The 27,367-nt window shown below is 44.6% G+C and overlaps 2 long non-coding RNA genes across 2 annotated transcripts in view; one reads left to right on the plus strand and one right to left on the minus strand.

Annotated features, from left to right (window-relative positions):
* The window catches only part of LOC137633935 (uncharacterized), a 478,141-nt gene that overhangs the window by 282,031 nt on the left and 168,743 nt on the right, over nt 1–27,367 (minus strand). The window lies entirely within an intron of this gene.
* Nucleotides 1–27,367, plus strand: part of LOC137633566 (uncharacterized) — a 159,825-nt gene that overhangs the window by 106,655 nt on the left and 25,803 nt on the right. The window contains exon 4 of the long non-coding RNA XR_011042276.1: nt 20,807–20,969. This is a non-coding gene — a long non-coding RNA (uncharacterized lncRNA). The remainder of the gene's footprint in view (nt 1–20,806; nt 20,970–27,367) is intronic.

Genomic DNA, 27,367 nt, shown 5'->3' on the forward strand with positions numbered 1-27,367 from the left:
CAAGTGCTGTAGGTCGCCCGCGCGCGTGATCGTCGAGGATCATTAGCCGACGATCTTCGGACGCACGCTAACGCGTAAGCCCTCTTAATGAGAGAATGCCTTGATGAAGTCATTGAGCTTCAGCACGGCATTTCATTCCCGTGCTGAATCTTGGTGACGGGCAAGAGGGCTCTCGAACTTCGGGAAATTGCTCCCCCAGTTCAAATCTAAATTTCTCTCTTTCATCTTTTTCTTCTGCTTAATATTAGTTCGACCTTCTCCTAATTTTTTCAACTTTCTTTCATCTTGCTGTCCTATCTCTATGATTATTATTTTTCTTAGTTATATATATATGTAGATGTATGCATATATATATATATATATTATTTATTTTATTTGTTCATTTATTTATTTATCTATTTTTTTCTATTTTATTTAAATGGCGTGGATATTTCCACATTCGTTATTACTGCCTGCTTAGATGAATGGGAGAAGGGATCATGGTTGGGAGGTATTCGCATTCAAAGCTATATATGAGAGTATTGGATGATCTCAGCCATCCCAAAGATGGTTTGGACCTTTTTGGCGGAACTACTCTCAAGGGTTGGGTCATCGGAATCCAGGGGGATCCAATCCTTGAGGTGGTACTCTTGGCTTTTGGCCGGAAGCCCATCATTACAGATATGGGGAGGATGATTCCATATTACTTTGGTCTCAGTCCTAACAGGCGGGTTTAGCTTACACCTGTGCCTCTATATCTGTTTTGATGCTATCCTTCGGGTAGGGTATGGAGTGGACCATCGGGGAAGTATACTCTCATTGTGCTGATAGTGGAGAATACAAGTTTCCTTTCCAACGTATGATACTTTCTTATAATTCTCAAGCAGGTACCCCAACAAAACAACAACAAAAAACCTGGAAATCCCACCCTTAAATATGGACCCTTCAAATACTGACTCCCCATCCCCTGGATTTGCTGACTCCCCCCCGGCACTGTTGACGACTTCTGCTATTGTAATTAAGGAAAACTCTGTTGACGACCTTCGAACTAAAAAGGACCACTCTACTGATGTTAAAAAATCTAGCAATTTGGGTAACACGGGGAAACTACGATTCCTTCATGTTTCCCAAATCCCATTAGAGACAAATTATGATGATATATATAGAGCATTTGAGTGCTATGGATTGATAAAGGAAATAAGGATGAGACTTGGAGATGAAAAATGGGACTTTTGGATATCTTTTGAAAGTCATGATGAAGCGTTTAATGCCATAAGTAATATTAGTAGTATCAAAATTAACGAATTGAACATCATGGGAGCTCTTTGTGATAAGGTCCCAAAGGAATTGGATGTGTACAAACCTGCTGATTGGTTTGAAAAAGATAGAAATGTACCCATGCCTTCACAGAGAAAACCCAAACCACCAATGTGGCTCTTAGCTGAACCTAAAGGGATGATAGGGAATTATTTTAAGATATGTAAGTTTATCCAAAAAAAAAGTAGGAACCATAGCACCTGGAGATATATCTCGTTTTGGGAAGAACAGTTATCTCATCCATGCCAAATCTTCGACTCAGTCTGCAATACTGTCTAACTTACAGACAGGCAGTGATGAAATTACATTGAAATGAAACCTCATCTAAATTTTAGTTATGGAAGGGGAGTGGTCTTTAATAAGGACCTATACGAATTTACAGAGGAGGAGATACTTTCTATTTGTCCATTAAATGTATGGAAAGTGCATAAGGTTCCTGGAACTTCAATGATTATACTTACTTTCCAGGATGCTGATGTACCTTTCCATATTTTTATTGAAAATGAAAGGATTAAAGTTCGGCCTTTCAAACAAAAGCCCCTGCAATGTGTTAATTGTTTTAAATTTGGACACATCCAAAGTTTGCAAAAATGGAAAAATGTGTGGTATTTGCTCCAAAACTTATCATGGAGAATGTACACTTGAGGCCAGGTGTTCAAATTGCAATTTGAATCATAAATCAACTGATAGGAGATGCGAACTGTATAAGTTGGAGGAAGCTGCCCTAAACAAATCAAGTTTAGAACACATAAGTGTGGGACATGCAAAAAGACTGTTGAATAAATCAACCAGCTATGCAAAGGCCTTAAAATCAAAGGTAAATTTACCACATGAGACAGCAACCCCACCTAGCACTGCCAATAATCCTAAGAAAAGAAATACAACCTCTGATAATAAAGTACTGCATGACAAGGTAATCATATTGCCTTCTGAGGCTTCGCCACAGCGTATTAAAAATGGGTCATTGCCCATTTCTGTACAGCCTTCGTCCCCCATTACCAACAATAGTACTAACCTCTCCCAGGCCATGTCCTTGCCTGATTTGATGGAGATGCCACCTGACACCAAGTTACCAGGTGCACCTGTATTGGGGAAGGTGCAAAAACCTGGTAGCTCAAAACCTACTAATCGGAAAAGAGAGAGACCTCCATCTCTCTCACCCCCTTCCATAAGAAATATCAAAATTACGACGTCAAATAAATATGATGATTTGTCTGTTGATATTTCTGATCTGGAAGTCAGTTTAAATAAATCGGAAATTCAAGTGGAGGTCCACCAACCTCCTCAACAATCAGATCAAAAAGACAAAAAGAAAATCATAAATTCTAAACCCAATCTATCAAGACCCTCTTTAATAAAACCACCTAAAAATAGTGTTAGATCAAAAACTGCTAATGGGAAGACTCCATCCAAGGGTCTACCAAATTATAAACCATAGTTTTTTCCTCCATTTTGCAATGGAATTGTCAGGGTTTAAGGGCCAAATATGAAGAACTTAAGCTCCTTATTCATGAGCATTCCCCCATAATTATTTGTCTACATGAGAGCAAACTTGATCATAATACCCCTTGTCCTCGCGAATACATTAGTTATAGGACACCATATGATCACCAAGTGGGGAGCCATGGCGGAAGTCTCATATACGTTCGTCGAGATGTTCCCCAAGTTTCTCTGTCTATTCGTACACCTCTGCAGGCAGTGGTTGTACAGATCGACATAGGGCGAAAATATACAATTTGTTCTCTGTACTTGCCTCCAAATGATAACATTTTGTATGACAACTTAGTGGAGGTGATTCAACAACTCCCTCAACCTTTTCTTTTACTTGGAGATTTGAATGGTAGACATCCTTTGTGGGGTGATGTTTTAGCAAACACGAGGGGAAATATCATATCATCAATTGTGGAAAATGAAGATGTGGGACTCCTTAACACAGGAGAGCCCACACACTTTCATGTCCAGACAGGTACCTTGCCATGTATTGACCTATCAATCGTAAGCTCTAATTGCCTTCTCGACTTCGATTGGAGAACATTAGATGATTGGCATACTAGTGATCACGCACCAATCATCATAAACACCAACAATGGTCCACCTTTACAGGGATCGCCACGATGGAATCTTGACAAGGCGGACTGGGATAAATTTCGTGAGCTAAGCGAAATTGAGGGGGATGCAGGACAAGTTGATAATATCGATGATGCCATAGACTTACTGAATGGAACTCTCCATACAGCAGGAGTCAATTCAATTCCAAAAACAACAGGGTTATTCAAACGACGACCAGTCCCGTGGTGGTCTTCAGAACTAACTGCCCTGCACAGAGCCACAAGAAGATCTTTAACACGATTGCGTAGACGCAGAACTGATGAGAATTTAATTATGTACAAGAAATGTAGAGCACAGTTCCGTCGTGCCATGAAAGAAGCAAGGCGCCAGTCATGGATGTCTTTTGTTTCCTCCATTAACAGTAGAACACCACCATCTTCTGTGTGGAGGAAAGTAAAAAAGATAGCTGGCAAATTCACCCCCAACCCACCACCAGTGTTGAAGGTGAATGGCCAGTATGTAACTGAAGCAAATGATGTTAGCAATGCCCTGGCTAATCATTTTTCAAAGTATCCAGCAAGTGTGAAGGAGCCCCTGGTCACCAGTATAGGAGCACTGAAGAAAAGAAAATTTTAAATTTTGCAACAAGAAGGGAAGGGTCGTATAATTCTCCTTTCACTGAAAGAGAATTTGATTCCGCACTTGCTCATTGCAATGATACAGCCCCTGGACCCGATGGAATTCCATATGCAGTGATTAAACATGTACATTTTAATACAAAGCTATTTATTTTAAGTATTATTAATAGAATATGGCATGATCATAGTTACCCAAGTGTTTGAGAACTAGCCATTATTTTAGCCTTTTTAAAACCCGGTAAAGACAAGTTTTTAGCAGCAAACTATCGTCCTATTGCATTGACATCTTGTTTATGTAAAATCATGGAGAAGATGGTCAATGCAAGGCTGATGTGGTACCTTGAAAAGAAAGGTATTTTATCACCGATTCAATGTGGATTCCGAAAAATGCACTCAACGACTGATGTGTTGATACGACTAGAGTGTTCTATTTGTGAAGCCTTTGCTTCCAAACAGCACCATGTTACAGTATTTTTTGACCTTGAAAAGGCATATGATACCACATGGAGATATGGTATACTTAAAACCATTCATGAATTGGGATTGAGAGGAGAGCTGCCACTATTTATTCAGGCATTTCTTTCACGTAGAGTTTTTCAAGTGAGAGTTGGGGAAACTCTATCTGAGAGTAAGTGCCAGGAAGAAGGAGTTCCTCAGGGTAGTGTGCTGAGTGTAACCCTTTTTGCACTAGCAATTAATGGGATATCCTCAGCCATTCCCCAGGATGTTCTCTCAACATTATTTGTGGATGATCTCTCAATATCATTTGCTGGCACCAGAATGGCAATGGTTGAGAGAAAAATCCAACTCTCTATTGATAAAATTATCCAGTGGGCTGACATGAATGGATTTAAGTTCTCGACAAGTAAAACTACCGTTGTCCATTTTTGTCGTATCCGGGGAGTACATCCAGACCCGGATATATACATTAAAGGTCAACGGATACCATGTGCAAGAGAAGCTAAATTTTTAGGTTTGATATTTGATTGTAGGCTGACATGGGTTTCTCACTTAAAAGCATTAAAAGCTAAATGTGTTGAAGCTCTGAATATCTTAAAAGTATTGTCCCATACATCGTGGGGGCAGACCGCAATACTATTTTAAAATTATACAAGGCCTTGATTTTTTCCAAAATTAGTTATGGTTGTGAGGTATATTCTTCAGCCACCCCAAGCCGATTAAAAATATTAGACTCGATACATCATGCAGGTATTAGATTGTCTACTGGAGCTTTTAAAACCTCGCCTATCCTAAGTCTCCTTGTTGATGCTGGAGAGTTACCTCTAGACCTTTACCGAATGTCTTCCATTCTTCGGTATTGGTTTAGATTGCAAAGACTCCCTAACTCTCCAGCTTTTCAGACTGCAAGCCTTGTAAGACACGCATCATACTTTGAGTTGCACCCAAAATCTCCTCAACCTTATGGCTTTCGGGTGAAACGATTATTAAATAGTCTGGATATAATTAGAAATAAGGTACTTCCATTCAAGGTATCATCAACGCCTCCATGGAAGTTACCGGAGATATCTTTTTGTAAATATTTTATTGGCGATAAGAAGAATATGTCAGACATAGAAGCCAGGTCTCTTTTTAATGAACATGTTAAAGAACATAGAGGATCAACTTTTATCTATACTGATGGCTCCAAATCTGATGCTGGCGTTGGATTTGGAGTACATAGTAATGGTTTTAATTGTAGAGGTGCACTTCCTCTGACCGCTTCCATATTTACTGCCGAACTGTATGGCATATTAACCGCTATTGAGAAAATAGCGTTGGAGAAGGAGGGTAATTTTACAATTTTTAGTGATGCAAGGAGTGTCCTTCAAGCTATGGAAGTTTTTAATTCTAATAACCCTCTAGTTTTAAAGATTTTAGAATGGCTTTTCCTTATTGGACGGAGAGGTATAACAGTTCAATTTTGTTGGGTTCCAGCACATGTAGGTGTGTCCGGGAATGAGAAGGCAGATTCACTGGCTAAGGAGGCTGCATCCGAGTTGCTGCCAAGAAGGTATCCCATTCCCTGTGATGATTTCTTACCTGACATCAAGAAATTGGTTTGCAATAAATGGCAACAGCAATGGGATAGTCAAGATGGCAATAAAATGCGAGAGATAACAAATGACATATCTCCTTGGAGGTATAATATGATGCCCAGAAAATGGGAGACGTCTCTTTGTCGTCTCCGTATTGGTCACACTCGGTTGACACACGAGTTTCTGCTGAAGGGCCAACACCAGCCGTATTGTGACGACTGTTTAATACCTCTAACAGTAAGGCATTTGTTGACCGAATGCCCCAATTATAACAACTTAAGGAATAGATATTTGTTTGAGGCTCGAGGTGAGGGTGGCAGGTTCATCCTTGCCAAGATTCTTGGAAATGATGTGTCCTACCATGCAAGGGGCATTTTTAGATTTATTTCAGAAGCAGGTCTTCTGAAAAATATTTAACTTCTATGACATTCAACTTTTATGATTTTAATTGAATACTCTTTAATTTTTTATTTTATTTTATTTTTTATTTTTGTATACATAAATTAAATGTTACCGGCGTCAATGACCTCAGATGTCAGGATGCCTGAAAACTTTAAATCAATCAATCAATTAACGCGTAAGCGTTAATAATCGCCCGCGCGTGGGATGGTTTCCCACGTGCGATCTCATGTTCGTCGACGGTTTAGCCGACGATCTTCTGGTTGCGCTAGCGCGTAAGTGTTAATTATCGCCCGCGCGTGGGATGGTTTCCCGCGCGTCGTCGACGATCGTTAGCCAACGATCTTCTGTTCCTGCTAACGCGTAAGCGTTGATAATCGCCCGCGCGTAGGGTAGTTTCCCGCGCGCGACCTTCAAGGCCCTTCCGCTCGCGATCGTCAACTCGGCAACGGTCGTTAGCCTCGACGGCCGTTAGCCGACGATCTTCGAATCCGGCGCTAAGCGGAAGCGCCGACGATCTTCTTAGTACGCTTAAGCTCCGATGATTGTTCTGTGCGCGGGATAGTTTCCCGCGCACGGCAACGAGGCCATCCGCTCACGGTTCTCCGCACGCGATCGTCAACGGCCATTCACCGCCGATCTTTGGATTAGGTGCGCGAGCTCCAAGAGCCTGCACAGTACGCGTGAGCACCGAAGATCATTCCATCCGCGGGATGGTTTCCCGCGCGCGATCATTGAGGTTCACGCAATCTTCGCACGGATCGTCCGCGCGCGGTTTCCCGCTCACGATCATCGTAGATCGTTCGCGCGCGGGCACCGAGGTTCCCGCTTGTGATCGCCGACTATCTTCTCTTGCGCGAGTCCTCGAGTCTCTTAAGAGACACCCCCTGACGAACCACTACGTAGTCCCCAGACCACCACCTTTCTGGGTAGACAGTGTTCCTGCTAGCCTATCTTCAGCCAAGCGAGTCACATGGTCTCTCTTACGACTTCGCCCATTCAGGGGGTTAAGGGGAGACAACTTCAGGTTCGTCCCTGAGGTTCGTTGCCGAGACTCAGAATCCGGGAGTGCCGGACCCGCTTCGACTCCTTCCGGGGCTCAAGTCTCCGCCCTGTAACTGATTACTCAGACCATCTCCTACCTTGCCGGCAGGGGGTCCGAGCTGGTGTCTTCAGAGAACAGCTGTAGTTCGTCTCCAGGTCCAAGTCTCGTTCGTGGGTCCTGGGTGACGGGGAGAAGGGTCTCCAGGAGTACCATCTCGGCCTCGATTCGCAGGGTGCTACACCCTGCCTTGGATCCTGACCCTTCTCCGTCACATCGCCCTAGGGCCCATGATGTCAGGGGCTTGGATACGTCCCTGCCCTTCATGGAGCATCTTTTAGTGACGCAGGTCCTGCAAGCGGGGATGTTGAAGTCTCAGATCTGCTTCTCAGCCCCTTACCTGCAAGACATGACCCACAGGAGGCTCGATACGTTTCTATCGGCCCTGTGGTGGCTTCACAACAGCTGGTCTAAGCCTCAAGCTCCTTGATGGACAAGTAGCAGAAGGTTGAGGGCATTGTTACCTGGTGTTGGTCTGCATGAATGAAAAAATCTGTCTGGCCCTTATTCTTTTCTTCATCCTCTCCTCCCATGGAGAAAGCAGCATCCTGGGTTCTCTGCACAGCTGACCTCAAACCACTGCAGGTAGACCATGCTTCCTTGTGTTCCTAGTATTATGTGTAATACTGTCATGTCCCCATACCCTGACAAGGTGGTATTGGGAGAATCCTAGCCTGGTTTTCCTTCTGAGGGACTCCAGGGCAACTGCCTGGGACAAGTCACTTTTCACCTTCGCATACACCTTATGTAGGCCGCGGCAGTTTCACAACCGCCAGCGAGGAGCAGGGATTCCCTATTGTCCGAGTACTTGACCACTCGAATTTGGAATCCCGGGGCAAGCCAAAGCCAGTATGGCCGGGACTTACCACCCTTCCTAAGGGTTAAGTCACCCCATCTAAATAGCGTGGTTTGTATTCAGTTATGGAACAAATGACAAATTCGTATATAATTTGTATTTTTCCTAACGATACAAACCTAGCTATTTACAGTTATGTGCCCGCCAGCCCTGTCCCCCAAGATAAGTCGTACCTCTAAGTAAAGTGGAGTATTCTCCGGTGTGTGTGAGGGGGAGGGGTAGCTAGCTACCCCTCCCTACCCCCCGCTAACTAGCGGTGGGGTAGGAAACCCTCGTTAAAACTTTATGGCTCGTCATCGGCTGCGCCGAAATAATCACCCCATGTAAATAGCTTGGTTTGTATCGTTAGGAAAAATACAAATTATCTACGTATTTGTCATATTTTGCAAATACAGTAGAGGATTTAGCAGGACAGATGATATGAGTATATAATTTGATTCTAGTAATTTTTTAGTAAAGGTTATGGATTGGTTGTGGCATGGCATTAATCCCACTTCAAGTTTGCCCTTTTGCCATGCCTTGGATATTGATAGCGTGACATCCGATTCTATCAAATATAAAAAATATGAAATGCCACAGTTTCAACCCTTAACTTTGTTGACATCAGGGGAGATTGTTATTGCCAGTAAATGAACTGAAATTTTCACCATATGAATAAGTAGAGGAACAACTAAAAGTCTGCTGGGGATGGCTGTATCTTTGCTTGTTTCAGTAGTTAACCAGGAACTAAGATGAAAATCTTAACTGTTGTTGCTGAGAGACCACTTTATTAAGAGACCCCCAAATAATTTTTTTAATGTCATCAACTGTCTTGTGTTCTCTTGCTGGAGGGTACACTCGGCCCCACTATTCCATCTAATTTCTCTGCCTCTTGTTTTGTTAAAGTTTTTATAGTTTATATAGGAAATATTTATCTTAATGTTGTTACTGTTCTTAAAATATTTCATTTTTCTTTGTTTCCTTCCCTCACTGGGCTATTTTCCCTGTTAGGGGCTCTGGGCTTATAGCATCCTGCTTTTCCAACTAGAGTTGTAGCTTTGCTAATAATAGTAGTAGTAGTAGTAGTAGTAGTAGTAGTAGTAGTAGTAGTAGTAGTAGTGGCAAAAGTTTCAGTAGACAGTCGTTCTCTTGTTTCCTTTCCTCACTGGACTATTTTCCATGTTAGAGCCCTTGGGTTTATAGCATCTGGCATTTCCAACTAGGGCTGTAGCTTAGCTGATAATAATAATGATAATATTGCTCAATGGATAAAATATCTTCACTAAGACTTACTATTATTGCAACAAAAGTTAACCATGATTTTGAGATAAAGATTTGTCAAGTACAAACTCATGATATCCGTAACATCATAAGCAATTATCTTTAGGATGATTTAATTCTTATATAAGTATTTTAAAAGAATGAGATTTGTTTATTCATTTTTCTTAAAGTATGTTATTGGCCCTCTTATTACTGGGACAGTCTTAGATTTGATGGCACATTTAATACATTATTGGATTATGAAAATCAGATGTATTATCAGAAGAAGTGATTTGTGATAAACTTGATTATATGAGGAATGATGATGATGATGAATTTCCAAATCTTCACCATCGAGGATATATGTTAGAGAATCTCTCTTGCAAGATAGGATTAAAGAGCTGATGTTCACTCGTGTTCACTGTTAGAGGACACTCCAAATTTAAAAGTATCCTTCCAGCTGGAGTTTCAGTGTTATTTTCTACAGCTGCCGATTCAACTATGTTTAATTTAGACGGACAAATATCTTTAGAAGAATTTCTCATGAGTTTTGTCTCTTGTATTTGATAAAGAAGACCATTTAATGTACAGTGTATGAATACTGTATGACTCTGCTAACTCCCAATCCAAATTGGAAAAATTCTTTGATGTCCTGCAAAGGATCTTCTTCTTTGTCTACATCTTTTCCCACTTCTATGTGGGGTCGATGTTTCTGGTCAGCTTTCTCCATCTACCTCTGTCCCACACCTCATCACCGGTTAATTCCTTTGATCGAAGGTCATCCTTGATACAGTCCACCCACCTTCTCTTTGGTCTCCCTTTCCTTCTCCTTCCCTGTACCTCCATTTCCATCACTCTCCTCCCAATATACTGTTCATCTCTTTTCATGACATGACCGTACCACCTCAGTCTACTTTCTTGGATCTTATCTGATTGTTTTTTATCTCCTGTGGTACCCCTAATTACCTCATTCCGTATCTTATCTCTCTTTGTCACCCCACACATCCATCTCAACATTGCCACATCCAGTTTCTTCTCTTCTGTCTTCTTTATTGCCCACGTCTCCGATCCATACATCATTGCCGGTCTCACAACGGTCCTGAGTACTTTACCTTTCAATTTAACCCCTATTTTCTTGTCGCATGGTACTCCACAAACTTTTTTCAATTCTTCCATCCTGCTTGTATTCTGTGGTTTATTTCTGCCCCCAGATCACCATCCTCTGCAACTGTTGATCCTAAATACTTGAAATTTTCAGCTCTTTTCAATCTCTCTCCTTGTAAACTAACTTCCCCATTCTCACCATCTTTCAATCTCAAATACTCTTTTTCTTTCTGATCTTCAATCCCCTATTTTTCATTTTTATGAATAGTACTTACCTGGCAGTTATATATATATAGCTGATATCTCTAAATCGGCAGAATTTTTCAAAACGAGGCAACCGCCTTGTGGTGGTTGGGAGGTAGGTGGTAACACCCGTCACAGGGTGGTCCAAGGAATCATTCCCATGTCTAAGACTTCAGTTCATCTCTGCTGGCTGGATCGAAGACATCGTCGGTCCACCATTGAGAGTTTTTCGAATCATTTTCCCTTATTCGCTTTTTTGGACTTCGTTTGGTGAAGTACACTGATTTAGGGTTTTGGCAATCGTGTTTTATTATTATTATTTACTTTATCATGAGTGATAACTTAATTTTCGTGTTTGTGCGAGTGATGTATGCAACATAAGGTTACCGAAAGTGTCGGTTGATCCTCACAGTTTGTATGCAGAGGTTTTGTTTGTGCACTATATTTTAGTTGCAAAGTTTTAATCCTGATGACGGAAATACGTTCAGGCAACTCTATGACGTCACAGTCGTGTGATGTAATCTTCATGTATGTCTTGCAACTCTCTTTATTTGTTTTATGCAAAGAATGAGAGGAATTCCACTTATATAAGTTTTTTAACTTTTAATGTAAAATTTTAAAGAAATGTTTGTCCATTTGGTGTTCGTTCTTTAAATCATCGATCTAATTTCATAAATTAAATAGAACTAGCGTATGGTTAATTTGCACTGTTACTCGTTACTATCGGTGCAGTCCCAACATGCCTTGGTAGCGTTCTTTTCGATATGGGAATTAAAGTGTTGGCTATTATTCTCCAACAACAACTAATTTATATGGAAATTCTAGTTTTAGTAGCTTTTTCATTTATATGTTCCTATTGTTTACATTTATATATATAGATACGTTATTGCTATATCTGTTCTTTTTATCATTACAACTCGCTTGTTTTTGAATTCCCTTTGAATTAATTGTGGATTACGTTTGTTTTCCCTTTTTTCTGTTCATTTTAATCTTTAACGTTTAACTTTCCCGGCGTTTGTATGTAACTGCCGGGTAGGTATTTATGACATTTGATTTTACCGTGGTTATATGTATCTACCGGGTGAGTGTCTTCAACATCTATTTTTATTCTCAACTCTTGCCCGGTGGTTTTTTCTTTTTGTGACCGCTGGGTAAGTATGTGAGAATAAGTTCTCTCACTATGGGCAGGACTAATTATGGTTTTTTGTGTAAGAGTTTAATAGTGCAAGTTTTCAGTGCTAAATTAGGCATTGAATTCTTTCAGCACAGGGACGTTGTTTTCCTAGCCTTAGACCTCTTCCAAGCTCCCCGGCCCATGGGAGAAGGAACGTCGATCGGCGAAAGGAGACGAGAGGCGTTAGCTCACGAGCAAACGCCCTCGCGAGCGTTCCTGTTAACGTTCCCAGAATGCTCGCCCTTGCCATGGTAAAGCAAAGAGCGTTGAACGTTAAGATTCTTATACTGCTTTTATAATTTTGCTTTGCATCACTTTTGATTTTAATGGCAATTCTTAAGTCATAGATATTCTCTGCTAATATCAATGCTTACAAACCATCATTGACTCGGTTTTTGTCCCAGAGCGCCAGTCGGCCTTATGAACCCTCTGGTCGGAACCGAACGCGCCGAGTGGCATAGTGATATCATTTTGCCTTAACGCTCGGCGCTAAATCTTTCAAGACAGGAATGCAGCCTCGTCTTTCAGGACGAATGCTGCCTCGTCTTTCAGGACGAATGCTGCCTCATCTTTCAGGACGAATGCTGCCTCGTCTTTCAGGACGAATGCAGCCTCGTCTTTCAGGACGAATGCTGCCTCGTCTTTCAGGACGAATGCAGCCTCGTCTTTCAGGACGAATGCAGCCTCGTCTTTCAGGACGAATGCTGCCTCGACTTTCAGGACTAATGCAGCCTCGTCTTGTAGAGCGAATGCTGCCTCGTCTGTCAGGACGAATGCAGCCTCGTTTTTCAGGGCGAATGCTGCCTCGTCTTTCAGGACGAATGCAGCCTCGTCTTTTAGAGCAAATGCAGCCTCGTCTTTCAGGGCGAATGCTGCCTCGTCTTTCAGGGCGAATGCTGCCTCGTCTTTCAGGACGAATGCTGCCTCGTCTTTCAGGACTAATGCAGCCTCATCTTTCAGGGCGAATGCTGCCTCGTCTTTCAGGACGAATGCAGCCTCGTCTTTCAGGACGAATGCTGCCTCGTCTTTCAGGACGAATGCAGCCTCGTCTTTCAGGGTGAATGCTGCCTCGTCTTTCAGGGTGAATGCTGCCTCGTCTTTCAGGGCGAATGCTGCCTCGTCTTTCAGGACGAATGCAGCCTCGTCTTTCAGGAATGCTGCCTCGTCTTTCAGGGCGAATGCTGCCTCGTCTTTCAGGGCGAATGCTGCCTCGTCTTTCAGGACGAATGCAGCCTCGTCTTTCAGGGAATGCTGCCTCGTCTTTCAGGACTAATGCTGCCTCGTCTTTCAGGACTGCAGCCTCGTCTTTCAGGACGAATGCAGCCTCGTCTTTCAGGACAATGCAGCCTCGTCTTTCAGGGCGAGTGCAGCCTCGTCTTTCAGGAGCAGCCTCGTCTTTCGGTGCGAGTGCAGCCTCGTCTTTCTGGGCAAGTGCAGCCTCGTCTGTTCGGGACGAGGGCAGCCTCGTCTTTCAGGACGTGGGCAGCCTCGTCTTTCGGGACGTGGGCAGCCTCGTCTTTCGGGACGAGGGCAGCCTCGTCTTTCGGGACGAGGGCAGCCTCGTCTTTCAGGATGATAGGACGATCACCTCCTTGTCCTTTCAGGGTGACGCCACATCTTATAAGCTCTGTCAAGGATGACTTTAGTGATCACTTTTCTCCTGTGGAATTGTTTGAGGTTAACAGAAGGAGGGGATCCTAAGTTCTGTTGCTCCATGTTCCCCACCCTCTTGAGTTTTCACGTGGTCATTAATGGAGCTTTAAGAATATATTAATTTTTGTTTCTTAAAACAGAAACCTTTGATGACTAACAACAGTAGGATCCAGACTTTGCTACTTCTGGCGAGCCTGGGAGAGAGGAGCAGACCTTTGGTCCGTGTTTTTTCTGGGATGGATGCGAAATCTTTTTCCTACTGAATCCTCCTTTGTTTGTTACTCCGATAAGACTTTTCTGCCTAACCGACTTTGCAACTTCAATGTCTCTCTTTTGGGAGAGGGAGTCTTTTGTCCGGTCCTGGACGTAAATGCTCTTTACGCCTTCGTCCAGAAGTCAAAGTCCTCCACGGAGACATCAAAATCTTTGGAGAAGAGGGGAGCAGACCTTTGGTCAGTACTTCTTCTGAAGGAGGATTACTTTTTCCTTTTATAGGGAAACCTCCTTTAGTTTTTAGCTACTACGATTCTCTCTCCCAGTTCTAGAGAGGAGTCTAAGTGGCAGGCTATGCAATCAAACTTTATCTGGGGTTTGTTTACAAGGAAGAATGGGTCAGTTTCGGGCGTGTGTTTTGATCTCGGCTCCGCCCCTCTCATGTTCACGTAACTTTTGCTTTATGTAGCGGAATGCTGCTCTCTGGAGAAATCAGAGCGTCCCTGTATCTTGATTTTGAGATAATGTTAAGCCTATCGAATATTTAGGTCTTCCTGTCAGCAAGAAGAGTCTCCTCTGACACCAGGACACTCAGCACCTTGTCTTTTAGAACGTTCAGCGTCTTGCTCTGTTAACCTCTCGGCTCCACGTCTTACAGGACTTTTGGCATCATGTCTTACAGGACTATCGGCGCCACGTCTTACGGGACGATCGGCGCCTCGTCTTTCAGGACGCTCGATGTCAAAGTTCTAGCATGGGGCATGACTTTGAACCTGAGAATCTAGGACTTCGTGATGACACTAGTCGAATCGTGTGTCGAGATCAAGGACGCCTTCGTTCTGATTTCTTGGATCTAGAAAGGAGGTTTGTTCTAGGGCAAGAATCATCGAGATAAACATGCTCAGCAGGAAGAGACTTGTTTTTCCCTCAGAATGGTCTCTCAACCCGCAAGTCTGTCAGTCTCTGGATGTTGTGGGGCAGACCTGTATCAGACCTTTTTGCCTCCAACTGGAAGAAGAGGACCCCCAACTGCTGCTCCCTAGTCCCGGATAAGGAAGTTCTGGCAGTGGACTCCTTCCTGATGGATTGGACAGGGGTGGACATGTTTGCGTTGCCCCCGTTCGAGATCATCAATCTGGTCTTCAGGAAATTCGCTCTCCTCGATTCGGGGCGAATGATCATAGCGGCTCCATTCTGGCCTGCTAGGGAAAGGTTTTCGGAAGTGATAGGCATGTTGATGGACTACCCAAGAAGACTTCGGCAAGTCCAGATCTTCTCAAACAGCCCCACTTCGAGAGGAGAAGCTTGTCAGATATCGAGGCTTTTCGGCACAAGCGACGAAATCTATCGCCTGAGCAAGGAGGATCTCTTCACAAAGAGTCTACCGATCTAGGTGGGAGACCTTTAGAGCTTGGTGCAGGCGGCACAGGTTTCCTCATCCACTACCTTTCTGAGCCAGATTACAGACTTCTTGTACCTCAGACAGGATGCTAAGCTGGCTGTATCTACCATCAATGGATACAGCAGTATGCTTTCCGCCATCTTTAGGCATAGAGGCCTAGAGTTGTCCCAAAATCAAGGTTTGCAGGACCTCATTGGGTCTTTTCAGACGACGTAATAGGTACTCTTAAACCTGGATGTGGTGTTTAAGTTTCTGTGTTCCAAGAAATTTGAACCTATCTCGCTAGCCTCTCTTCGAGTTGTAGCAAAGAAAACCCTCTCCCTTATGACTCTAGTGAATGCCAAGAGGTCAGCGAAGTCCAGGCGATTGGGAAGAGGGTGAACTTCAATTAGGATAGGGCAGTTTGTGGCTTAAGGTTCATCTTTCTCGTAAAGAGCGAGAACGCTTCGTAACCCTGTCCTACGACGTTTGATGTCATTAACCTCACGAACCTAGTGGGTCGAGAGAAGGAAAGACTCCTCTGCCCAGTTAGGTCCCTCAAGTTTTTCTTTTGGCTCACACTAAGAACGTGAGCTGTGCATCCAACTTGTTTTGGTGTTCAGTGAAAGGTCCGCCAAAACCCGTCTAAGTATGCTTTGTCCTTTTTCCTGAGGGAGAAAATTAGGGAAGCCCACCTCTTTTGTGAGGAGGAACACTTCGCCCTGTTGAAATTACGGGCACACGAAGTGAGAGCCATTGCTACCTCTCTGGCATATCAGGAATATATGTTAGTTAGGCTATTCATGGATGCTATTTTCTGGAGGAGCAACTCTGTCTTCGCTTCTCATTAACTTAGAGAGGTGAGAGTAGACTTTGGCAAGTGCTATACCTTGGGCCCATACATAGCTGCGGTTTCTGTATTAGGCAAAGGTGTTAATAACCCCACTCAACCTTGGTTTTTATGCATGTATGAGGGTTTGTGTTTTATGATGGTCTGTGGACTTCGTCTTGTGGTGCGGTTCCCTCAGTCTAGATAGATAGTTTTTGTCTATGTTGCAGGGTTAGGTGGTTAGTTTGAGTAAGGTTGCAGTTTTTATTATATGGGGCGAAGGTAGTTTCTGAAGTCTAGTCAAGTTGTTGGTCTTATCCCTTTGACAGACTCGATTGAGTTTTTTGCAGCTTTGCAGGCTTACTCCTGGATAACTCCTAAGGGAAAGCCACTCTAAAGGCTGTACCTTTGAATCAGCTACCTTAGCAGGCAAGGAATCAAGGTGTTTTTATCTCCTACAACTCTTTTGTTGTTTCCCCAACGATGTTTACTGTCTGTTTCCCTCCTCCAAATGTGTGAATCAGCTATATATATATATAACTGCCAGGTAAGTACTATTCATAAAAATGGAGTTTTTATGATAAAACAAAGTTTTATGAATACTTACCTGGCAGTTATATATATATTCTAAGGCCCACCCACCTCCCCTCAGGAGACAGGTCGGGCATAGATGAACTGAAGTCTTAGACATGGGAATGATTCCTTGGACCACCCTGTGACGGGTGTTACCACCTACCTCCCAACCACCACAAGGCGGTTGCCTCGTTTTGAAAAATTCTGCCGATTTAGAGATATCAGCTATATATATATAACTGCCAGGTAAGTATTCATAAAACTTTGTTTTATCATAAAAACTCCATTTTTCTTCTCCACTCCTCCAGTTTACACTCTTACTACCTCTCGCCTAGTGCTACACAGTATAACATCATCAGCAAAAAGTATACACCAAGGAGACTGATCTCTCATACCTTGTGTTACTACATCCATGACCAGGTCAAATAGGTAAGGGCTCAATGCAGACCTCTGATGTAGTCCCACATTTACTGGGAAACTTTCTGTTAGGCCTATACTGCTCTTAACATGTGCTTCTGCCCTTTAATACTGTACATATCTTGGGTAATTCTTATGTATTTCTCAGGGACTCCCTTTTCTCTCATACATCTCCACAGCTCCCGACGTGGTACTCGGTCATATGCCTTCTCCATGTCAATAAAGACCATATGTAATCCCTTTTGTTTCTCCCGATGTTTTTCTATCATCTGTCTCAAAGCAAATATTGCTTCTACAGTCCCTCTTCCTGGCATGAATCCAAATTGTTCCTCACCAATTGTTGTTTCATCTCCGAATCTCTTCTCAATGATATTCTCCCATATTTTCATAGTATGGCTTATCAGCTTTTTGCCTCTGTAGTTGCCACATTCCTGAATGTCTCCCTTCCCCTTATAGATGGGAATGATTAGGCTTCTTCTCCATTCCTCTGGCATCTTTTCCTGATTGGCATCTTTTCCTGATTGAAGATCTGTGTCAGGTCCCACAAGATATCTATGCCTTCCTCTCCAAGACTCTTCCATACCTCTACTAGTATAATATCTGGTCCTGTAGTTTTACTATTTTTCATCTTCTTTACTGTTTGTTCTACTTCTCTTCTAGTCACTCCTATGGTAACTGTCTCGTTTGGGAGTCCATCTTCAAATACTGTTCTTGGGTTCTCCTCATTCAATATTCCTTCAAAATAAGTTTCCCAACTTCTTTTAATTTCACTCTTCTGCTAGAACTATGCCATTGCTATCTTTTATTTGCCTTATAATGTGTCAGGTCTTTGGATGCAGCATCTTTGCCTTAGCAATTCGTAATATTTTCTTCCTCCTTCTGGTGTTTCCATCTCTCTATAGATTTCATTTATGTCCTGCAAAGGATCTTGCTATATAATTCACCCTAAGCTTCTCCCTTTGTATAGTACAGGGTCATCTTGCAAGAGGCTCTGCCAGGAAGAAGAAGTATTATTAACTTTTATAAAACATCTAGACTACATCTTCTGTCAGTCAGTGAAGTTAGATCCACTGAACAAAGATTAAGTAATTTACAAACATCAAAGATGTTTTCTAAACATCGATTGATGACCTTTGACGAGGTATCTTTGCATGGCGTTGCAAGTGAAAACTTTACTGCAACAAACTATTACTTATCATGCGTTTGCAATAGCGAGTCATTTAAAATCCATGCTGAAACATGACAGAGGTTGCGTAACCTTGATAAGCATATAAAAGGCAATGAAACAAGTTGTGGTTGCAGTCCAGTACATAATTCCTAAGATTGAGAACACTTTGTTATTGTTGACTATTAAAAAATGTTAAAATCTGAGAGTTTATGTAAAGTAAGAGTCAAATTAAATTGTAGGCGATGAAAATTGGTGAGTTCTTGAGTGAAGATAAAAAAAAGTTATTACATTTAGAACTACTTCACATGTTTGGTGAAACATCGTAATGCCCTGGATAATAACAAGTGCCACTTCTTCAAGGAGGGCACTTGAAATAGTGTAAATAACTGTGAAACCGGTATTGCTTCCTTGTGGTAAAAGCTCTGATCAAAGAGCATATATATAAAAACAACTTATTTTCTTTCCAGTAAAAGAACTGTTGACATAGCTATCAGAATTACTCTTGCAGCTGATGATCCCTCGTCTAAATAACCATTGCACGTTTGTTTCTATACAGTACTGTAATTCACCTGGTATAATAAGAGCTATGACTTTTTTATGTTGGTTTTGATAGATTTATTTTTACTTAATACTCACTTTTAAGATTTAAGTCTGAAAAGGCAATTCAATAGTCTTCATATGCTATTTGTAATAGAAGGATCAATACGACATTAGTAAACTATTGTTTTCGATATCGAGGAGTACACTCACTATTTCAAGCAGGTGACTTCTTGGGGAACACAGCTTGTTCATATGAATGGGACTTCTGTATGTTCGCCCTTTTTCATGACATGCAAAGATTTCTTATATTGAAATCATTCTCAATACTTCAAAAACTTTAAAGCAATAATTTTGTCGAAGAAAACAACAACATAACTTTGGAATTCACTTCAAAACTCTGAATTAAGTAAACCAGACAAAGTTCCTGTGCAATGCTTAGACTCTGTATCATCATTGTAAAAGGGTTGTACTCTCACAAGTCGTGTCAATGACTTTGCACATAATTATTTACTATCTCCTTTAGCTTTATGATTCTGTTAACTTCTGCTGAAGTTGTTTTTAGAAATGCATTTAAAATACATTTTCTTAGTCTTGCTAAGAATATCGCTTTGGTGTAAACAAGTCGCATAACAAACAATTGCAGAAGATGGTCCAAGCGTAGTTAATTTTACTCTACGGTATTTGAGAATCATTAAGATTGAAGTGTGATATCAGTAAGTCATTTGACCTGCAAAACCATTTGAAACATTTGATTGGATTGTATAAGTTGTTTAAGTGATATCCTGGTGACATCCTGTGCCTCCCAACCACACGGCCTCTTTCTTTTATCCATTCTTTTATCCCAATCTGTCTTCAAAATGGAAGGGAAAATTTCCCCTCGGGATTTCAATGAGGTTTGTAAGGAAAAGCCTGGGGAGTAAATCAAGTCCGTGCTTTGGACGATCGGATACTTTTCACACCTCGAGGGGTACTGTCGGAGGACTCTTGAGATAATAGCACCTCGTTGGAGGATTTTTATCATGTTTAGAAACATCTCAAGCACTGGGGACTTCACGTCAGTGCCAATAGTATTGTGACATTATCTTTTTTATGTAGAAAATGCCACTCAACTCTAACCAAATTTTGTTCGGTTATTGTTGCGACATTTTTGGAGTAGGAAAATGACAAAAGGCTTATTTTTATTCATATTTTTAATGAATATTATTGTTTGTTATTCTTATCAAGTTCACTAGCCTCTAGTTGAACTAAAAGTGCTGATGACCACCATGTAACCACCAGGTAAGTATTGACTCATTATAAATTAAGAAAGAATTATATCTACTTGAATATTTACTTAGTTTAGGTGAAGTAAGAATCATATCTATGAAAGTATTTGTTTTTAATAAAAGTAAAGTAAGAATCGCATTTTCATAAGTATTTACTTGGTACTGAATAAGTAAAATAAGAATTGTGTCTTTATAAGTATTTAAAGTATTTACTTATTATAATTAGAGTAGGAGTCATGTATGCTGCAGGGAAGTGCATAGAATTTAGAAATTAACCTTTATAAGACAAGCCTCATATTTAACAGGAAGGACACTTCTCTTAAGACCTACAGTTTGCGACTTTTTTTCTAGGTGTTCTGGTACAATAAGGCAACAATGCGATGTGCAATGTGGAGAGTTAGTGGCTCCCTCTAGTGAAAGATACCTGATAGGATAGCTCAGTACTTCTATCGTACATCGAGGAATGCATTCTTGAAAAAGCACTGCAGTATTACGTGATTGAAATATGTTTATATGTTTGGAATGTAAAAATTTTTTTTATATACAATATTTACAGATTTTTCATCTATTTTTACCTAATATGGCATTCTTGAATCCTATTTCTGTTGGGTAATAGCTATCCTTTCTGCAGGCTCCATCTATACAAAATTGAAGAAGGAAAATAGGCAGAATGGAACGACAGCTGTGTCGTCTAAAGCGAGGAGTGCCAGCAATGCATTTCAGAGTTTGGCTTCCACATTGACACCTGCTGTGGGTACCTCTCCCAAGATAACAGTTGGTGTGATGATTTGATTGTAAGTATTATTAATTTGTTCCGTAACCGAAATACAAACCACGCTATTTACATTGGGTTTACCTTTTAGCGCAGCTGAAATGGTGAGCCATTAGAATATAACGAGGGTGTATTACCCCCGCACTAGTTAGCAGGGGGGTAGGGGAGTGGTAGCTAGCTACCCCTCTCCCCCCCCCCCCTCACACACAGGTGAATGCTCACTTTCACTTTTGGCTCGGACTGGGATAGACGTCTCTGTCTTGGTCCTCGCTTGGCAGCCATTGTTTGTTTTGTCTTTACTTAATCGCTTACTTTTCCTTTACTCAATATATTGTAAACATGTTTTCATGTTTGTATATATATTTGAGTATAGAAATCAGTAAGTTTCCTTTTCAGAGTTGTGTGTGTAGTGTACGATATCTCCGTGGAGTCCTCGGCAGTTAGGCCACCACGGCGTAATTTTATGGGTTGCGATCGAGTTTGACTTCAGTCTTTCTCTCTCTCTCTCTCTCTCTTGAGGTCGTTCACCCCTTTTACTACGTGTTACTACGCCCTTGTAGCTTCCTTCCCGTGTGGGGGGGTTGCTACGCCGTACGTTTTGTCTCAATTAGTTTATGAATCTAATTGTAGTTGTTATTTTTTTTCAGCTTGTAGAACGATTCCTTTCAGGGTTTTCGTTCTTTCTTTAGTGTTCATTCTTTTTTAAATTACATAATTACATAGTTTCATAATTATAATTGTTATAATTCTGTTTTGGTTACAGCTCTCCTTCCGTGAGTGTAAGTGGTTGTGAGGGCACGTGCCTGTTGTGTAATTCTTGTTTCCTTTCCCTCGGGATTCCTCTTCGGAGCCTTCCCGGGGGAATGAATGTGTACTAATGTTTTTTGTTTTTATTTTTTTACAGTTACCGATCTAGTTCGTTTCTGTAATATGGCCCGGTGTGAGCTGTCTTGTGGAGGCCTGGGGATTCGGCTTTTGCTGCCTCCCCTTTTGTTTTCGTCAAGGGCGTGTCTCCTTCTACTGGAAGTACTCCCGTGACGATTGACAGCTCTCCAGTTCATTTTAGAACTCAGGAGGCTTGCCTCCTTGGGTGGGTAACTTTCCTTCCGAGGGAAGTTTTTCCTGTCCAGGCTTGAGTTTTTCCCCTTTTGGGGGGTTCTTCTCTTGCCTTTTTTTCGTGCGACTATGCTCTTGGTGCTGAGCGGTCACACCTGCAGTTTCGCTCAAGGGGCTGGGCAACTGCAGGAGCCCCTCTACGGAGGATTGCTCCTTTTAGGTCACTGGCTGACCAGTCTCTTCTACGAAGTGTTTCTCTTTCGTTTGCGAGACAGTATACTCATAGAGACTCCTCTTCAGAGGATCCTTCTGCTGCTGTTGCTGTTGGCCTCCTTCGCCGTAAGGCTCACCGTCCGCCTCGTCGTAAGGGCCTCTCATCCTCCTATAAGGGGACTAAGAGGCGCCTTTTTGAATCTATGTTTGCAGCCTACAACTCCTTCATCTGCCCTGATGCAGATGGACAACGGTCTTCCCGACGGACAACAGTCTTCCGACGGACATCAGTCTCCCGGCGGACAGGAACGGTCTTCCCGACGGACAACGGTCTTCCCGACGGACAACGGTCTTCCGACGGACATCAGTCTCCCGGCGGACAGGAACGGTCTTCCGGCCTGCTCCTGCTCAGTGTTAGCGCACAGGTGCTCTCCTGCTCATCAGCGCTCTCCTGTTCGCCAACGCTCTCCTGTTCGCCAACGCTCTCCTGTTCGCCAACGCTCTCCTGTTCGTCAGCGCTCTCCTGCTCGTCAGGACTCTCCTGCTCGTCGGCGCTCTCCTGATGTTCGCACTCCTCGCCAGCGCTCTCCTGCTCATCAGCTCTCTTCTGAGCGTCAGCGCTCATTTGAGGATCATCGCCCTGCGGTCTCTGTCCATCCTACAGTTCCTGCTGAGCTCCCTGCTCGCCATCAGTCTTCTGACTCTGTGGCTACGCGACATCGTTCAGCGGGTGTGTCCAAAGCACATGTTCGCCAACGCGCCAGCGGTCTTCCTGTTCCTGCTCGTGAACGCGCCGCGCCACCTGTCTTTTCACAGGACACGCGTCGACCTCCTGCTCGCCAGCGATCACCTACGCGCCAGCGATCACCTGCTCGCCAGCGATCACCTACGCGCCAGCGTTCACCTGCTCGCCAGCGTTCACCTGCTCGCCAGCACGCACAGGCGATTTTAGTATCGCCTATTCTCCAGCGTTCTCCCACGCGTCAACGATCGCCTACACGCCAGCGTTCACCTGCTCGTCAGCGCACACAAGCGATTTTAGTATAGCCTATTCACCAGCGTTCTACGCGTCAGCGATCACCTGTTTCTCGGCGATCTCCGGACCGCCCTTGGGTGTTACAACCTGCGCGCCAACGTTCTCCAACGCTTCTGAAGGGACATGGTTTGCTAGCTACTAGCTCGCCATCGCGCGATCGCTCACCTGCGCATGCTGATCGCTATCGCTCACCAACGCGTCGCCATGCCACAACGCGCCATCGCCTACCTGCGCGTCAGCGCTCACCAGCTCATCACCGATCGCCTGTTGATCCACATCGCCAGCGGTCTTCCTCACCCATGCGGCAGCGCGTTTCCTCGCCATCGCGCCAACGCTTGCGTTCGCCGCCTCGGACACGCTCTCATTCACCTGCCCACCCTCGCGCCCACTCGCCTGCACGCCCGCGCGACCGCTCGCCTGCGCGCCTGCGCGATCATTCGCCTGCGTGCGCGCCACCGCTCGCCCGCGCCACCGCGCAATCATCCACCTGCGCGCCCGCGCGATCGCTCGGCCGCGCTTCCTCGCGCGACCATTGTTCACGGCGAACTCTGCAGCCGGGGGTAGCAGCAGGAACGCGTGTTCCTAGACAACGCTCGGGATCGCCTCCACCCAAACACAGGTTGGTAGTGCAGGACAAGGATACTACTGAGGAGAGGTTAGTACACCATTCTCCCCACCTTTTCAGGCAGCTACTGTGGTGTCCACTCCAAAGGATTGCCCGATCCGTTTCCCTTTAGCGAGGATTTCGGACTCTGTGGCCTTGGAGCAACAGACTTGGTTTGGTCCTCTGGCGTGGGCGTTAGTGAGGGTTATGAAACCAGCACTCGCCGACTAGGGAGCGTAACAAACCAACGGCTTTCTCTCCTACGCTGAAGAGAAAGAGAGGAGTGGACTTCGTGGTAACTTCCCCCAGGGCGAAGTTGGTTCCCAAGAGGTCGGTCGCGAAGGCCCCTTCTCCTGCTCGAGGGCTTTCTCCTTCTCCCGTGGACGAGGCCTTTCCGTCCTCAGGTGAATCCAGTGGGGCGGTAGTCTTGCCCTCGGGACCAAGGGGGGAGACTTCGCTTCATGGAAGAGAATCATCTCGTGAGGAAGGGGCCCTCGAATCTCTTGGTTGGGATCCTGTATCACTCCCAGGAGGGAATCCATGGACTCCAAGACCGTCCCGAAATCCTCCTCAGGGATTCGCCAGGAACACACGACTACCCGGGGGAATGTCTACGTTTCACCCCAGGAAGAGATCCCTGGGGCAGGAGACATAGCTGTCATCCCGTAGGGAGGAGAACAGCAGGAATCCGAACATACCTTCTGGCAGGGCCTAAGCCTAATAAGGCAACTTAACGGGCTTATGGATCCAGTCATCGCCCCCCGTGAAGGGAAAGACACGATCTTGGATGAAGTGTTTGACGTTCGGAAGGCCCCGAAGTCCAGTGCGGCTCTGCCCTAGTCTCGGGGTCTGAAGAGTGCCAGAGCTAGGGCCATCCTTGAGAAGAGTTTGTTTGTGCCCAAGGACAGAGACTTAGACAGCGGCTGTGCGGAGGAAGTCGACTTCCGTTTTCACTCCTCCAAGGCACTTTCTTCCAGACACTGCAGGGCTCCAGCGCCTTTTTCTTTCAACCACGTCGGCCTAGTTATCGGCTACGACAACTGAGACAAGGTGTCCAATTGCAGTTTCCTCCTGTCAGGAACAGATTGCACGGGAGGCTCCCCCGCAGGGGGCATAGTCCTAAAGGGTGCGGCAGAGTCCACGAACTTTAGGATTGCAGGTTTCACGCTGGGAGGATGCTTAAGGTTACTCATCCGGATGACAGCTTCCCGATGCCCATTCCCGCTCGATCTCTGTGATCAGCCAAGGATATCGCGCCTGCCGTCTCTGTCAGCGAATTCAGTGTCGCTGAACCTCTATGCCATAACGTCGGCAAGAGTTGCCTGTTTGGGCAGAATGATCCATACCTTAGGCGAAGGTCCTCCATAGGATCATCGACGGCTTCACCCCCGGCTTCTTCAGTCGATCTTTTCTTGTAAGGAAGTATCTGAGACGGGAGTTCCGTAGTCGACCTCTCAGCCCTGATCAAGTTTGTCGAACAAACTTCGGCCAGCGTAGAACAGCAGAATCGATCAGACTGGGTAACGAGGCGACAGGACTCCTTAAACCCTGGATCGGAAGGACGGGTACTTTGTTTCCATTCCATCCATCTTCCAGGGAGCTCGTGGAATTCAGCCTAGACTGCAGGTATTCCTGCTTATGATGCATTGTGGCGATCCCACCGTGGCATCGCAGGTTTTTTTCCCCAGAGAACTCTGCCTGCTTTCCTCATGGCCGCTCAGGTGCAGGCTTCCGCCTCCTTCGCTTTTTGGAGGGCTGGTCAACTCCGGTAGGCTCGGGTTCGACCTTCTTCAGCGCCGGGACAAGCTTCTGGATGCTTACCATGAGTGTGGGTTCATGGTATTCTGCTAGGAGCCTTCTCTTCTTCTGCCTCAACATCTGGAGTATCTGGCCATGATATTGAGTCAACGGCCTTACCACGTTGGAAACCCCGCTTCTCGTCCGTCCAGTGAGGGTAAGCAACGTCGGTTCTGGTCGGTACTTGGATGGGTGACCACCTGGGGACGCCAGATTCTGTTGCCACATCCTCCGAGCCTTCCCTTCAGTTGACTGTGGCAAGGCTGAGGAGAGTCCCAGTACCAGTTCTCAGTCAAGCAGAGCTTTCAGCCCTACCTTGGAACGTTTCCTAGTTCTCCTTTCCTCATTGACCCGTCTATAGTCCGAACGGTCGCCTCAGGATAAGTTCCATGTGGGGCGGTCCAAGTTCCGATGGTTTCAGGCAACGATTAACCGGACTTCCTGGCCCCTATGGGACCAGCGGAACTATTAGACCTGCAATGAGTGTTGACCTATGGAACCTCTTGATGGGAGTGGATATTCTCGTCCTTTCCCCCACATTCTTGATGCTGTTCTCGGACTCGTCAAAGAAAAGGGGGGGGGGGGGCATGTTCCTGTCCAGGCCTATGGTCAGGACCTGAAGGATACCTCTGCATCATTAAGGCAGGCTTAGGGGCCGTAGTCTGGCCCCTCTACAGATCCTACAGCTCCTGCCGAGTCGCTCCGTGCGCGTCGACTCCATGATTCTGGTGTGTTTTAACCAGCAGGGGACGCATTTTCACACCTTCACATCTTGCAGTAGAGATACCGAGATGATTGAGATACTCTCAATTCCACCATCGGCTCTCTCATTCCAGGCAGAGGAATGTTCTCTCCGACTATCCGAGCAGAGCCTCATAGAGAGAGTGTACCTGGGGGTCTTTGGCCTTGAGTAACCAGCAAGTCCTGGTCTGGGGGACCTGATCGCGACAGCTTGGAACCTCAAGCTTCCGCTGTTCTTCCCCCCAGTCTCAGACCCCGAGACTCTGGCAAGATGCATTCCGGTGATGGTGGGACAACTTCGACGCCTGCGTCTTCCCTTCTTTTTGTCTGTGGGGAATGGGTCTCAACAAGACCAGGTTGTCTGTCAACCTTTCAATGGGAGAGCTCCACTGGGACTATGCGCAGAACGGTTTCTGGACCCTCTGCTTCCCCTGACGGAACTCCCGGGAGAGCTTCTCCTACGACACAGACTACTCAAACAACCACACTACAACGTCTTTCACGAACCGGGGCGTCGCTTCGGCTTCATGCCTGGAGACAGTACGCCTCCTCCCCAAGAAGAGACAACCCGCTACAGTCGCGGTACGGAGGTCGCATCATCTGCGATAGTCATCCGCAGGGGTCTTCCAGACAAAGTGAAGAGTCTTCGGTGGTTGGTGCCGTGGGAGATATACCTCTTCCCTTGAGGCCTCTTCTCCAGCAATAACGGTCTTATTGCCTTTCGGCGGGAGGAAACTCCTTTCCGCTCTCGGCAATGAAGCCTGTCGCTCAGTCTTTCCCTGACCTTCAGGCTTAAAGGAATAACTTTTTCCTGCCCGCTGGATCTTGCCTCGCTCATGCGAAGCTACGATCGTCCCTGCCCTAGTCAGAGGGAGACCTCCAACTTGGAGCAAGGCTCGGACTTTTTAGTCCCTTTAGAGATCTTCTCAAGACCCTTTACGACGGGCCTCGGATTGTATTCCGTCTTGGGTTT

This window comes from Palaemon carinicauda, chromosome 43, assembly GCF_036898095.1.
Source record: "Palaemon carinicauda isolate YSFRI2023 chromosome 43, ASM3689809v2, whole genome shotgun sequence".
In the NCBI taxonomy this organism is placed as follows: Eukaryota; Metazoa; Arthropoda; class Malacostraca; order Decapoda; family Palaemonidae; genus Palaemon; species Palaemon carinicauda.